This window comes from Aethalodelphis obliquidens, unplaced genomic scaffold (assembly GCF_003676395.1).
Source record: "Aethalodelphis obliquidens isolate GAN/ISIS:26980383/991018 unplaced genomic scaffold, ASM367639v1 scaffold1, whole genome shotgun sequence".
NCBI classification, from domain to species: domain Eukaryota; kingdom Metazoa; phylum Chordata; class Mammalia; order Artiodactyla; family Delphinidae; genus Aethalodelphis; species Aethalodelphis obliquidens.
Window position 1 is genome coordinate 39,189,608 of NW_020837945.1, and position 13,087 is coordinate 39,202,694.

Consider the following 13,087-nt stretch of genomic DNA (forward strand, 5'->3'; position numbering starts at 1 on the left):
AATGAATTGAAGACAAGAGTAACAAATGGAAAGATATACTGTGCTCACAGATTACAAGAATTAATATTGTTAAAATGGCCATCCTACCTAAGGCAAACTACAGATTCAATGCAACTGATGACAAAATACCAATGTCATCACTCACATAACGAGAACAAATAATTTTAAGGTATGTATGAAAACACAAAAGACCCTGATTAGCCAAAATGATCTTAAGAAAGAACAAAGATGAAGGAATCACACTCCCTGATTTCAAAGTATACTACAAAGCTACAGTATGGTACTGTAGAAGACAGTATGGTACTGGACGAAAAGCAGACACATATCAATACAACAGAACAGAGAGCCCAGAAATGAACCCATACCTAGATGGTAAATTAATCTATGACAAAGGAGACCAGAATATTACAATAGGGAAAAGACAGCCTCTTCAATAAATAGCAATGGGAAATGTAGACAGCTACATGCAAAAGATTCAAGTTGGACTACTCTTTCACACTATATACAAAAATAAACTCAAAATGGATTAAAGACTTAATATAAAACCTGAAACTATAAAACTCATAGAAGAAAACATAGGCAGTACACTCTGACATCAATTTAGCAATATTTTTTTTGGATATGTCTCCTCAGGCAATGAAAACAAAAGCAAAAATTAGCGAATGGGACTACATCAAACTTTGCACAGAAAAAGAAACTATGAACAAAACGAAAAGGCTGCCTACTGAATGGGAGAAGATATTTGCAAGTGGTATACGTGATAAGCAGTTAATAGCAAAAATATACAAAAAAACTCACACAACTCAATATTAAAAAACAAACAACCTAATTAAAAACTGGTCCGAGGGTATGAAATTTTATAAATATAATGAATTTTTCTAAGCATTTTAAGTTGTAATTCTACTTTTTCAATCTTTTGAAAGTCTGTTTCTTTTTCTTGACATTTCACTACCAAGTATTGCCTTTGTAGTGCTGAGTAGAAGTTGTAGTAATTTAAGTATTTATCTTGTTAGATTAGAGACCAATGCCTTTTAAAATTTCTTCCTTAAATTTTATATTTGCTTTTGTTGTTTTGTAGATTCCCTTTACTTTTTTTTTAAACATCTTTGTTGGAGTATAATTGCTTTACAATGTTGTGTTAGTTTCTGCTGTATAACAAAGTGAATTAGCTATATGTATACATATATCCCCATATCCCCTCCCTCTTGCATCTCCCACCCACCCTCCATATCTCACCCCTCTAGGTGGTCACAAAGCACCAAACTGATCTTCCTGTCCTATGAAGCTGCTTCCCACTAGCAATCTATTTTACATTTGGTAGTGTATATATGTACATGCCACTCTCTCACTTTGTCCCAGCTTACCTTTCCCCCTGCCCATATCCTCAAGTCCATTCTCTAGTAAGTCTGTGTCTTTATTCCCATCTTGCCCTTAGGTTCTTCATGACTTTTTTTGTTTTTTAGATTCCATATATATGTGTTAGCATATGGTATTTGTTTTTCTCTTTCTGACTTACTTCACTCTGTATGACAGACTCTAGGTCCATCCACCTCACTACAAATAACTCAGTTTCGTTTCTTTGTATGGCTGAGTAATATTCCATTGTATATATGTGCCACATTCTTTATCCATTCATCTGTCTATGGACACTTAGGTTGCTTCCATGTCCTGGCTATTGTAAATAGTGCTACAATGAATATTGTGGTACATGTATATTTTTGAATTATGGTTTTCTCAGGGTATGTGCCCAGGAGTGAGATTGCTGGGTAATATGGTAGCTCTATTTTTAGTGTTTTAAGGAACCTCATATTGCTCTCCATATTGGTTGTATCAATTTACATTCCCACCAACAGTGCAAGAGGGTTCCTTTTTCTCCACACCCTCTCCAGCATTTTTTGTTTGTAGATTTTTTGATGGTGGCCATTCTGACTGGTGTAAGGTGATACTTCATGGTAATTTTGATTTGCATTTCTCTAATGATTAGTGATATTGAGCATCCTTTCATGTGTTTGTTGGCAGTCTGTATATCTTCTTTGGAGAAATGTCTATTTAGGTCTTCTGCCCATTTTTGGATTGGGTTGTTTGATTTTTTTGATACTGAGCTACATGAGCTGCTGGTATATTTTGGAGATTAATCCTTTGTCAGTTGCTTCATTTGCAAATATTTTCTCCCATTATGAGGGTTGCCTTTTTGTCTTATTTATGGTTTCCTTTGCTGTGAAAAAGTTTTTAAGTTTCATTAGGTCACATTTGTTTCTATTTCCATTTCTCTAGGAGATGGGTCAAAAAGGATTTATGTCATAGAATGTTCTGCCTATGTTATCCTCTAAGAGTTTTACACTGACTGGCCTTACATTTAGGTCTTTAATCCATTTTGAGTTTATTTTTGTGTATGGTGTTAGAGAGTGTTCTAATTTCATTCTTTTACATGTAGCTGTTCAGTTTTCCCAGCACCACTTATTGAAGAGGCTGTCTTTTCTCCAATGTATATTCTTGCCTCCTTTATCAAAGATAAGGTGACCATATGTGCGTGGGTTTATCTCTGGGCTTTCTATCCTGTTCCATTGATCTGTATTTTTGTTTTTCTGCTTTGTAGTATACTCTGAAGCCAGGGAGCTTGATTCCTCCAGATCCATTTTTGTTTCTCCAGATTGCTTTGGCTATTCGGGGTCTTTTGAGTTTCCATACAAATTGTGAATTTTTTTGTTCTAATTCTGTGAAAAATGACAATGGTAGTTTGATAGGGATTGCACTGAATCTGTATATTGCTTTGGGTAGTATAGTCATTTTCACAATGTTGATTCTTCCAATCCAAGAACATGGTATATCTCCATCTTTTTGTATCATTTTTAATTTGTCTCCTCAGTGCCTTATAGTTTTCTGCATACAGGTCTTTTGTATCCTTAGGTAGGTTTATTCCTAGGTATTTTATTCTTTTTGTTGCAGTGGTAAATGGGAGTGTTTCCTTAATTTCTCTTTCAGATTTTTCATCATTAGTGTATAGGAATACAAGAGATTTCTGTGCATTTATTTTGTATCCTGCTACTTTACCAAATTCATTGATTAGTTCTAGTAGTTTTCTGGTAGCATCTTTAGGACTCTCTATGTACAGTGTCAGGTCATCTGCAAACAGTGACAGCTTTATTTCTTCTTTTCCGATTTGGATTCCTTTCATTTCTTTTTCTTCTCTGATATCTGTGGCTAAAACTTCCAAAACCATGTTGAATAATAGGGATGAGAGTGGACAATCTTGTCTTGTTCCTGATCTTAGAGGAAACAGTTTCTGGTTTTCACCATTGAGAATGATGTTGGTTGTGGGTTTGTCATATATAGCCTTTATTATGGTGAGGTAGGTTCTCTCAATGCATAGTTTCTGGAGAGTTTTTATCATAAATGGGTGTTGAATTTTGTTAAAAGCTTTTTTTGCATCTATTGAGATTAACATATGGTTTTCACCATTCAATTTGTTAATATGGTGTATCATATTGATTGATTTACGTATATTGAGGAATCCTTGCAGTCCTGGGATAAACCTCACTTGATCATGGTGTGATCCTTTTAGTGTGCTGTTGGATTCTCTTTGCTAGTATTTTGTTGATGATTTTTGCATCTATGTTCATCAGTGATATTGACCTGTTGTTTTCTTTTTTTGATATCTTTGTCTGGTTTTGCTATCAGGGTGATGGTGGCATTGTAGAATGAGTTTGGGAGTGTTCCTCCTTCTGCTACATTTTGGAAGGTTTTGAGAAGGATAGGTGTTAGCTCTTCTCTAAAAGTTTTATAGAATTTGCCTCTGAAGCCATCTAATCCTGAGCTTTTGTTTTTCGGAAGATTTTAAATCACAGTTTCAATTTCAGTGCTTGTGAGTGGTCTGTTTATATTATCTATTTCTTCCTGGTTAGTCTCAGATGGTTATGCTTTTCTACGAATTTGTCTATTTCTTCCAGGTTGTCCATTTTTTTTGGTATAGAGCTGCTTGTAGTAATCTCTCATGATCCTTTGTATTTCTGCAGGGTCAGTTGTTACTTATTTTTCATTTCTCATTCTGTTGATTTGAGTCTCCTCCCTTTTTTTCTTGATGAGCCTGGCTAAAGGTTTATCAATTTTGTTTATCTTCTCAAAGAACCAGCTCTTAGTTTTATTGATCTTTGCTACTGTTCCCTTCATTTCTTTTTCATTTATTTCTGATCTGATCATTATGATTTCTTTCCTTCTGCTAACTTTGTTTTTCTTTTGTTGTTGTTTTTCTTCTTTCTCTAATTGCTGTAGGTGTAAAATTAGGTTGTTTATTTGAGATGTTTCTTGTTTCTTGAAGTAGGATTATATAGCTATAAACTTCCCTCTTAGAACTGCTTTTGCTGCATCCCATAGGTTTTGGGCCATTGTGTTTTCATTGTTATTTGTTTCTAGGCATTTTTTGATTTCCTCTTTGATTTCTTCAGTAATCTCTTGGTTAATTAGTAGTGTATTGTTTAGCTTCCATGTGTTTGTATTTTTGTTTTACAGGTTTTCTCCCTGTAATTTATATCTAGACTCATTGCATTGTGGTCAGAAAAGAAACTTGATATGACTTTAATTTTCTTAAATTTACCAAGGCTTGATTTGTGACCCAAGATATGATCTATCCTTGAGAATGTTCCATGAGCACTGAAGAAGAAAGTATATTCTGTTGTTTTTGGGTGGAATGTCCTATAAATATCAATTAAGTCCATCTTATTTAATGTGTTATTTGAAGCTTATGTTTCCTTATTTATTTTCATTTTGGTTGATCTGTCCATTGGTGAAAGTGGGGTGTTAAAGTTCCATACTATGATTGTGTTACTGTCAATTTCTCCTTTTATGGCTGTTATCATTTACCTTACGTATTGAGGTGCTCCTATGTTGGGTGCATAAATATTTACAGTTGTTATATCTTTTTCTTCAATTGATCCTTCGATCATTATGCAGTGTCCTTCTTTGTCTCTTGTAATAGTCTTTATTTTATAGTCTATTTTTTCTGATATGAGAATTGCTAATCCAGCTTTCTTTTGATTTCCATTTTCATGGAATAACATTTTCCTTCCCCTGTCTTTCAGTCTGTATGTATCCCTAGGTCTGAAGTGGGTCTCTTGTAGACAGCATCGATATAGGTCTTCTTTTTGTATCCATTCAGCCAATCTGTGTCTTTGTGTTGGAGCATTTAATCCATTCACATTTAAGGTAATTATCAATATGTATGTTCCTATTACCATTTTCTTAATTGTTTTGGGTTTACTTTTGTAGGTCTTTTCCTTCCCTTGTGTTTCCTGCCTAGAGAAGTGCCTTTAGCATTTGTTGTAAAGCTGGTTTGGTGGTGCTGAATTCTCTTAAGTTTTGCTTGTCTGTAAAGATTTTAATTTCTCAGTCGAACCTGAATGAGATCCTTCCTGGGTAGAGTAATCTTGTTTGTAGGTTTTTCCCTTTCATCACTTTAAATATGTCCTGCCATTCCCTTCTGGCTTTCAGAGTTTATGTTGAAAGATCAGCTGTTAACGTTATAGGGATTCCCTTGTATCTTATTTGTTGCTTTTCTCTTTCTGCTTTTAATATTTTTTCTCTGCATTTACTTTTTGGTAGTTTGATTAATATGTGTCTTGGCATGTTTCTCCTTGGATTTATTCTATATGGGACTCTCTGTGCTTCCTCAACTTGATTGATTATTTCCTTTCCTATATTAGGGAAGTTTTCAACTATAATCTCTTCAAATATTTTCTCAGTCTCTTTCTTTTTCTCTTCTTCTTGGACTCCTATAATTCAAATGTTGGTGCATTTAATGTTGTCCCAGAGGACTCTGAGACTGTCCTCAATTCTTTTCATTCTTTTTCCTTTATTCCCTCTTTCATAGTTATTTCCTCTCTTTTATTTTCCAGGTCACTTATCCGTTTTTCTGCCTCTGTTATTCTGCTATTGTTTCATTCTAAAGAATTTTAAATTTCATTTATTGTGTTGTTCATCATTGTTTGTTTGCTCTTTAGTTCTTCTATGTCCTTGTTAAATGTTTCTTGTATTTTCTACATTCTATGTCCAAGATTTTGGATCATATTTACTATCATTTCTCTGAATTCTTTTTCAGGTAGACTGCCTATTTCCTCTTCATTTGTTTGGTCTGGTGGGTTTTTACCTTGCTCCTTCATCTGCTGCATATTTCTCTGTCTTCTTGCTTTTTTTTAACTTACTGTGTTTGGGGTCTCCTTTTCAGAGGCTGCAGGCTCATAGTTCCTGTTGTTTTTTGTGTCTGCTCCCAGTGGGTGAGTTTTGTTCAGTGGCTTGTGTATGATTCCTGGTGGAGGGGACTGGTGCCTGTGTTCTGGTGGGTGGGGCTGGATCTTGTCTTTCTGGTGGGCAGGGCTGCATCCAGTGGTGTGTTTTGGGGTGTCTCTTAACTTGGTATGATTTTAAGCAGCTTCTCTGTTAATGGGTGTGGTTGTGTTCTTTTCTTGCTAGTTGATTGGCATAGGGCATCCAGCACGGTAACTTGCTGGCCATTTGGTGGAGTTGGGCCTTAGCACTGAGAAGGAGATCTCTGGAAGAGCTCTCCCCAATTGATATTACATGGGGCCAGGTCTCTGGTGGTGCAATGTCCTGAACTTGGCTCTCCCACCTCAGAGGCTGAGGTCTGACAACAGGCCAGAGCACCACGACCCTGTTGGCCACATGTCTCAGAAGAAAAGGGAGAAAAAAGGAAGAAAAATAATTTATTAAAATAAAATATTAAAAAATATTTTTAAAAATTGAAAAAATATTAATAATAAAACAAACAGCAACCAAACCAATAAATAAGTCCACCAATGATAACAAGCACTAAAAATTGTACTAAGAAAAACATAAAAATCAGAAACAAATCAGTCACAGACAGCAGACCCCAAGTCTACAGTTGCTCCCAATTCCACTGCCTCATTTTTTGGAGGATTCATTGTCTATTCAGGTATTCCACAGATCCAGGGTACATCAAGTTTTTTGTGGGGATTTAATCCACTGCTCCTGAGGCTGCTGGGAGATATTTCCCTTTCTCTTCTTTGTTCACATGGCTCCTGGGGTTCAGTTTTGGTTTCAGCCCCACCTCTGTGTGTAGGTTGCCCTCAGGCATCTGTTCCCACCCAGACAGGATGGGGTTAAAGGAGCAGCTGATTAGAGTGGTCTGGCTCACTCATGCTGGGGAGAGGGAGGGGTACAGATGTGGGGCGAGCCTGTGGTGGCAGAGGCCAGCATGACATTGCAACAGCCTGAGGCACGCTGTGCATTCTCCTGGGGAGGTTGGCCCTGGATCATGGGACCTGGTCAATGGCGGGGTGCACAGGCTCCTGGGAGGGGAGGTGTGGATAGTGACCTGTGCCTGCACACAGGATTCTTGGTGGCTGCAGCAGCAGCATTAGCATTTTATGCCTGTCTCTGAGGTCCAAAATGATAGCCGCAGCTCACACCTGTCTCTGGAGCTCGTTTAGGCGGTGCTCTGCCTTCTGTGGGCAGACAGGGAAGGAATCCGTTCTCCTCACGCACCCCAAAATAATAGTCTCTTGCCTCTTAGGCAGGTCCAGACTTTTTCCCGGACTCCCTCCCAGCTACCTGTTGTGCACCAGACCCCTTCAGGCTATGCTTATGCAGCCAACCCCAGTCCTCTCCCTGGGATCTGAAGCCCAAGCCTCAGCTCCCAGCCTCCACCTGCCTCGGCAGATGAGCAGACAAACCTCTCAGGCTGTTGAGTGCTGGTCGGCACCATTCCTCTGTGTGGGAATCTCTCCAGTTTTCTGTCCTCACCCCTATAGCTGTGCTCTCCTCCATGGCTCCAAAGTTTACCCCCTGCCCACCACCTGTCTCTACCAGTGAAGGGGCTTCCTAGTGTGTGGAAACTTTTCCTCCTTCACAGCTCCCTCCCAGAGGTGCAGGTCCTGTTCCTATTCTTTTGTTTCTGTTTTTTCTTTTGTCCTACCCAGGTACGTGGGGATTTTCTTGCCTTTAGGGAAAACTGATGTCTTCTGCCAGCATTCTGTAGGTGTTCTGTAAGAGTTGTTCCACATGTAGAGTTTTTTTGATGTATTTGTGGGGAGGAAGGTGATGTCCACATCTTACTCCTCCGCCATCTTGAAGGTCCCCTCCTGTAGATTCCCTTTAACTGGTTAATAAAATCTCTCAGTTGTAATGTGCTAGGATTTTTGATGATAAATTGATATTGAATTGTTTAAAAAATGTTTTTTCCATATGTGGAGATAATCACAATTTTCAAACATTAAAAACAATTCTATATTTCTGGATATATTAACTTTGAATGTACTTCTAATTCAATTTATTTGATAATTTGCATTTTTGCATTTACTTTTAAGAGTGAGATTGGCTTGATATTCCTTTTCTTGTGATATCATTCTCAAATTTTAGTATCAAGAAAATTCTGGCTTAGTAAAATGAGCTAGGGATTGGATTTAAGGAAAATTTGAATTTGTTGTGAATTTGGTGTTATTTCATTTAAAATGTATGAGAAACACTACTTTGTTAGTCTCCAGTGATATCAAAGGGAAGGCCCTTTGTTCAGGTTTTCTGGTTGGTCACAGTGGGTGTTGGTTTCAAATATCCATTTCTCCATTCTCAGGAGCCAGACACTATATAAAGGGTAATATGTATCAATGTTGTTAAAAATATACAAAGTAAGTTGACCCAGCAAATTAATTTATAGAAATTAATTTTAAGAAAAGACTATAAAATTCTTAAATACTACAAATAGAATGATGTCCTCAAGGACATAAATTTGTACACAAAATAACTTTCATTTCAGCATTATTTAGAAAAGTAAATGCAGCAAATGATGTGTATGTCCATTAGTAAAAATTTGATTAAATAATTATATTATCCTCCAGTGATAGAATATCATGCATCCAATAAAACTTAGATTTTATATATATATACACAGACACATATATGATAAGATATTATTGCATAACTGAACAAATAGGCATAAAATTATATGTAGGTTCAAAACAATTTTATCTAAGATGTGGCTATGTATATATTCATTAAAATGCTGATACCCTATATAAAAATATTAATAATTTTTTCCTCTGGATTGTAAGATTATGAATGATTGTTACTTTATTTATTAAAGATACTTTATAGTATAATGTATGTCATTTATAAAATTTATTATGCTCTTAACAGAAAAATCAATAAAACTCTTTTAATGATTGGAACCTATAGTTGAAAATATATCACTCTGAAGACCAGCTATTATTTTGTTACAGTATAATTAGTATTACCTTGTGGAAGTTATAGCCAAACAAAGTTTGGCTAAGTATAAAAAATTACCTTTTTAATAATTATAGCCTAGCAAAATGGCATACCTTGTGAATCTTTGGAAATTTTAGGCAGGGTTTCTATAGAACACAAAAAGAATCATATCTTTATTTGCTGGAAAGATTATATTCCCTAGTTTTCTATTTTAACATTGATCAAACACACACATATATATACACACACATATACCTATACATACACATACACACATAAATATAATACTCTATATCACTTGAGCACATTTTTATGAACTGTACACAATAAGTGAAATAAAAATAGATTTTGTAAGAGATAGCAAAGTATCCAACCAAATATAATTATTCCTATACTTTCTCCTCCTCTTAGAAGAAAACCATTGTAAGAAACCATCACAATGAACAAATAAAACATAATCTTTAGTGTATTTGTTACAAACACATGACACCACAGAAAATTAACATTAAAGGTACTTTGGCTTTGATTTGAAGATCATAAACTTTATAAACCATTATGTGATCTTTACTTCATAGCACATATACTAAAATTGAAAACAGGGAGAAAATGTACAGAATAACACCCAAATTCATTTTTATCCTCTTTTTCTTCTATATTCTCTTTGCATTGTTTTATATAAGTCTGTGGTAAATTTTAATCTGAGAAAAATCCTATGAATATTTTTAAAACTACAATATATTTGTGAAAAAAAAGAATGGAGGTTAATGGAGGATGAGACAACACATTTTCATCTGTATTTTTCTGGTATAGACATCCACCCACTTGACATAAATTTGCTAATCTCTAATATTGAATACTGTAAAATAAATTTACAAAAACTTCCCACAAACTGCTTAGAAATTGGAATGCAGGGTCAGGCAATGCATTTAGAACAAATTTAAGATAAGGCTTTAGAAAAATAGATAACTTTTCAGTGGAGTTGAGAAGATAAATAAACAGAGGAGATAGTGTTTTGATAACCTAAAGAACAATTCAGAAAGGAAAAAGGAAAAAGCATTAACACTGATTTTGAAAAATATTATAAAGTTGGTTTGACTTTCAGTTTTCCAACTTCAGATCACACTGATAAGATTTCATACACATCTAATAGTAAGTCTAATTTTAACACATATAAGTGGAACAGGAAAAGCAAAAATTTAAACTCCTTGTCACAAAGGACAGGAAAAACAAAAATTTAAACTCCTTGTCACAAAGGTAAAAGATTATACAATTGTTTCAATAACTTACTGTGTATGTCTTTGTTTGCAATCAATTAAGCTGAATTATTATAATAGTACTATTAAAAAGCCTAGACCAAATTCATAGGTTGAAAGGGGAGATCCATAGCCTTCATGCAGATACAAGAGATAACACAGGACAGCCTGACATTCTACTTGTCAGTACTTTTATATACTGTTTAAGTAAGAACTTTTATTAACAGACATCATCAATAAACATTAGATTTGCCATATGCTAAAGGTGACTGAGAGTTTTAATATGTCCCTTTGTTATTTTGAGGATGAGAATATTCAGTCACTAAGGAGGGTGTGTGTAAGTGGATTCTGAGACATGCAGCAGACTCTTGTACTCAGGAAAGGGAAGACTTTGCTTTTGTTCCTCGCCTCGGTCTCCCTTCCTAGATTTCCTTCTAGCTTTGATCAGTTCCTCAGCCTTCCTCCTGAGATCCACTGTGCTGCTTTGCAGATTCACGTATCCCTGAGCACACTTCTTAGACTTTTGGCCTGAAAAGGGGAGGTTCTCTATCTTCAAACATTCCTGAACACCCTTTATAATCATCAGTACCAGATCCACTGAAAACAGAAAATAAACCTACCACTGAGATTCTCTATTTTCAAGACTCAAGGCACTCTTATTTTCTTTTAGCCCCAGTAAAAAATGTACAAGAGTAAAATGTTCAGTGCAACTTGTGTTGGCGCTTGGGAGTGGCTTTCAGCTCTCTAGAAAATGAGAGTGAAAACGACACCTTTATACCTACAAATTCTTTGCTGAAGTGTTGTGAAATGGATTTCAAACTGTTCATATACCATAAAATCAATTTGTGAGTCACGATTTTCACTAAACTATAGAATTGCAAAGCTAATATCAGACTGAAAGTGGGTTAGTAAGTGTTATTTTGTAAAAATTTCATTTTGGCTATAGGCATACAGAAACAATCACACAATTATGGTATACGACATTGTGATGTAAAATATATTTCTTACTCTAGTCACAGTCATAAAGGACTGAAAGCCATTATTTTAGGACATTCTCTAGTGCTGAGCTGTTCAATATGGTAGCTACTAGCCACATGGGGCTCTTTTATTTAAATTTAAATTCATTAAAATTAAATAAAATTAAAAAATCGGTTCCCCAGTCATACTAGCCACATCCTAAGTGCTCAGTAGTCACAAGTGACTACTGTATTGGACAACTCAGATATCAAAATTTTCATCATTGCAGAAAGTTCTATTGGACAGTGCTGCTCTAGAAAAAATCCAATGCTGTATTTATAGTATTTTCTATAGCTGTGATCTATACATAATAAATAAGGTCTAACAACTAATGAACTTTGCATTGGGTTTGTCTTTTGTTGCTATAACTTTTAAGCAATAGAGCTTAATTGGTTGAACTAGGCATTTCAAAAGATCCCATTGTTTTAATTTAAGTATAGTAAGACCCAAAACTACTGAGGCAGTAACAAATAATGGTTAGAATCATGGACTCTGTGGCTGGGCTACTCAGATCTAAATCCACTATTTACCTGGGTAAACTTGGATAACTTAAAGTTTACTTACCTTCCCCCAGCTTTCTTACCTGTAAACTGGGTATGAGGTGAATAAATAATATTATCTATCTCTTAGTACTTAAATGTATAAAGTAAACTTTATACTACAAGTTTATATTTATTAAATGCCTAGGCAGTAACAAGTACCTTAAGTAGTAATTATTATTATTTTAATTATTATTATTTTTTGTATGTACTTTTGTTTGTATAAATAAATGTATACCTGTCTTCACAGATTTCCAAAATAGGTCAAGCATTTTGTGAAAATGCACAGAAGCCATGATGCCAAGCTATGATAATTAAAATTTTAATTTGGTTATTGACATTAAGTTCTCCTTTCTATGTGTGAGATTCTGGGAACATATTTATATATTACAAGTAAAAGAAAACTGCTGAATATCTGTGTTTGAACGTTGTTTACTTTTAGCATTATTTTGTTTGTAACACAAACTTAAATGAAAACTTACCCATAATGATAAGATGAAGAAGTTGGAAACTGAAAAAATGTAGAACTAAGATGAAAATTGGTAATCATTTATACTTTAAGAGACAGGTTAGCTTCAGAGTAAAGTGTTAACTTCATATTTGTCAGGCCTGGTTTCACATCCCAGCTGCCGCATTTACTCACCATACAAGGAGGGGGCAAGTTACCTTTCTAAGTCTCACTTTCATCATCTAGAACATGAGTATAATAATATGTATATCCTATAGATTTGTGATATGAAATGAGACAATGTATGTAAAATGCTAAGAACAGTGTTCAGCATATATTAATTGTTCAACAAATGTAAGCCTTTATATTATTTAAATAATAGTAAATGCCTCTTTGGGTAAGTACTTAAATATCTGAAGAGTTTGATCTTTTTCCTAAAACTGAATTGAATTGTTTCTGGTTAGCTGTGTGATTTTGAAGAAATAATTCAATTTCTCCAGTCTTTGGTTTCTATAGGAACATAAGGCAAGTTTATTAGGTACTCCCTAAGATTGTGTCTGAGCCTGTGGTTTGTAATCTCTAAATAAAGAAAGACTGTT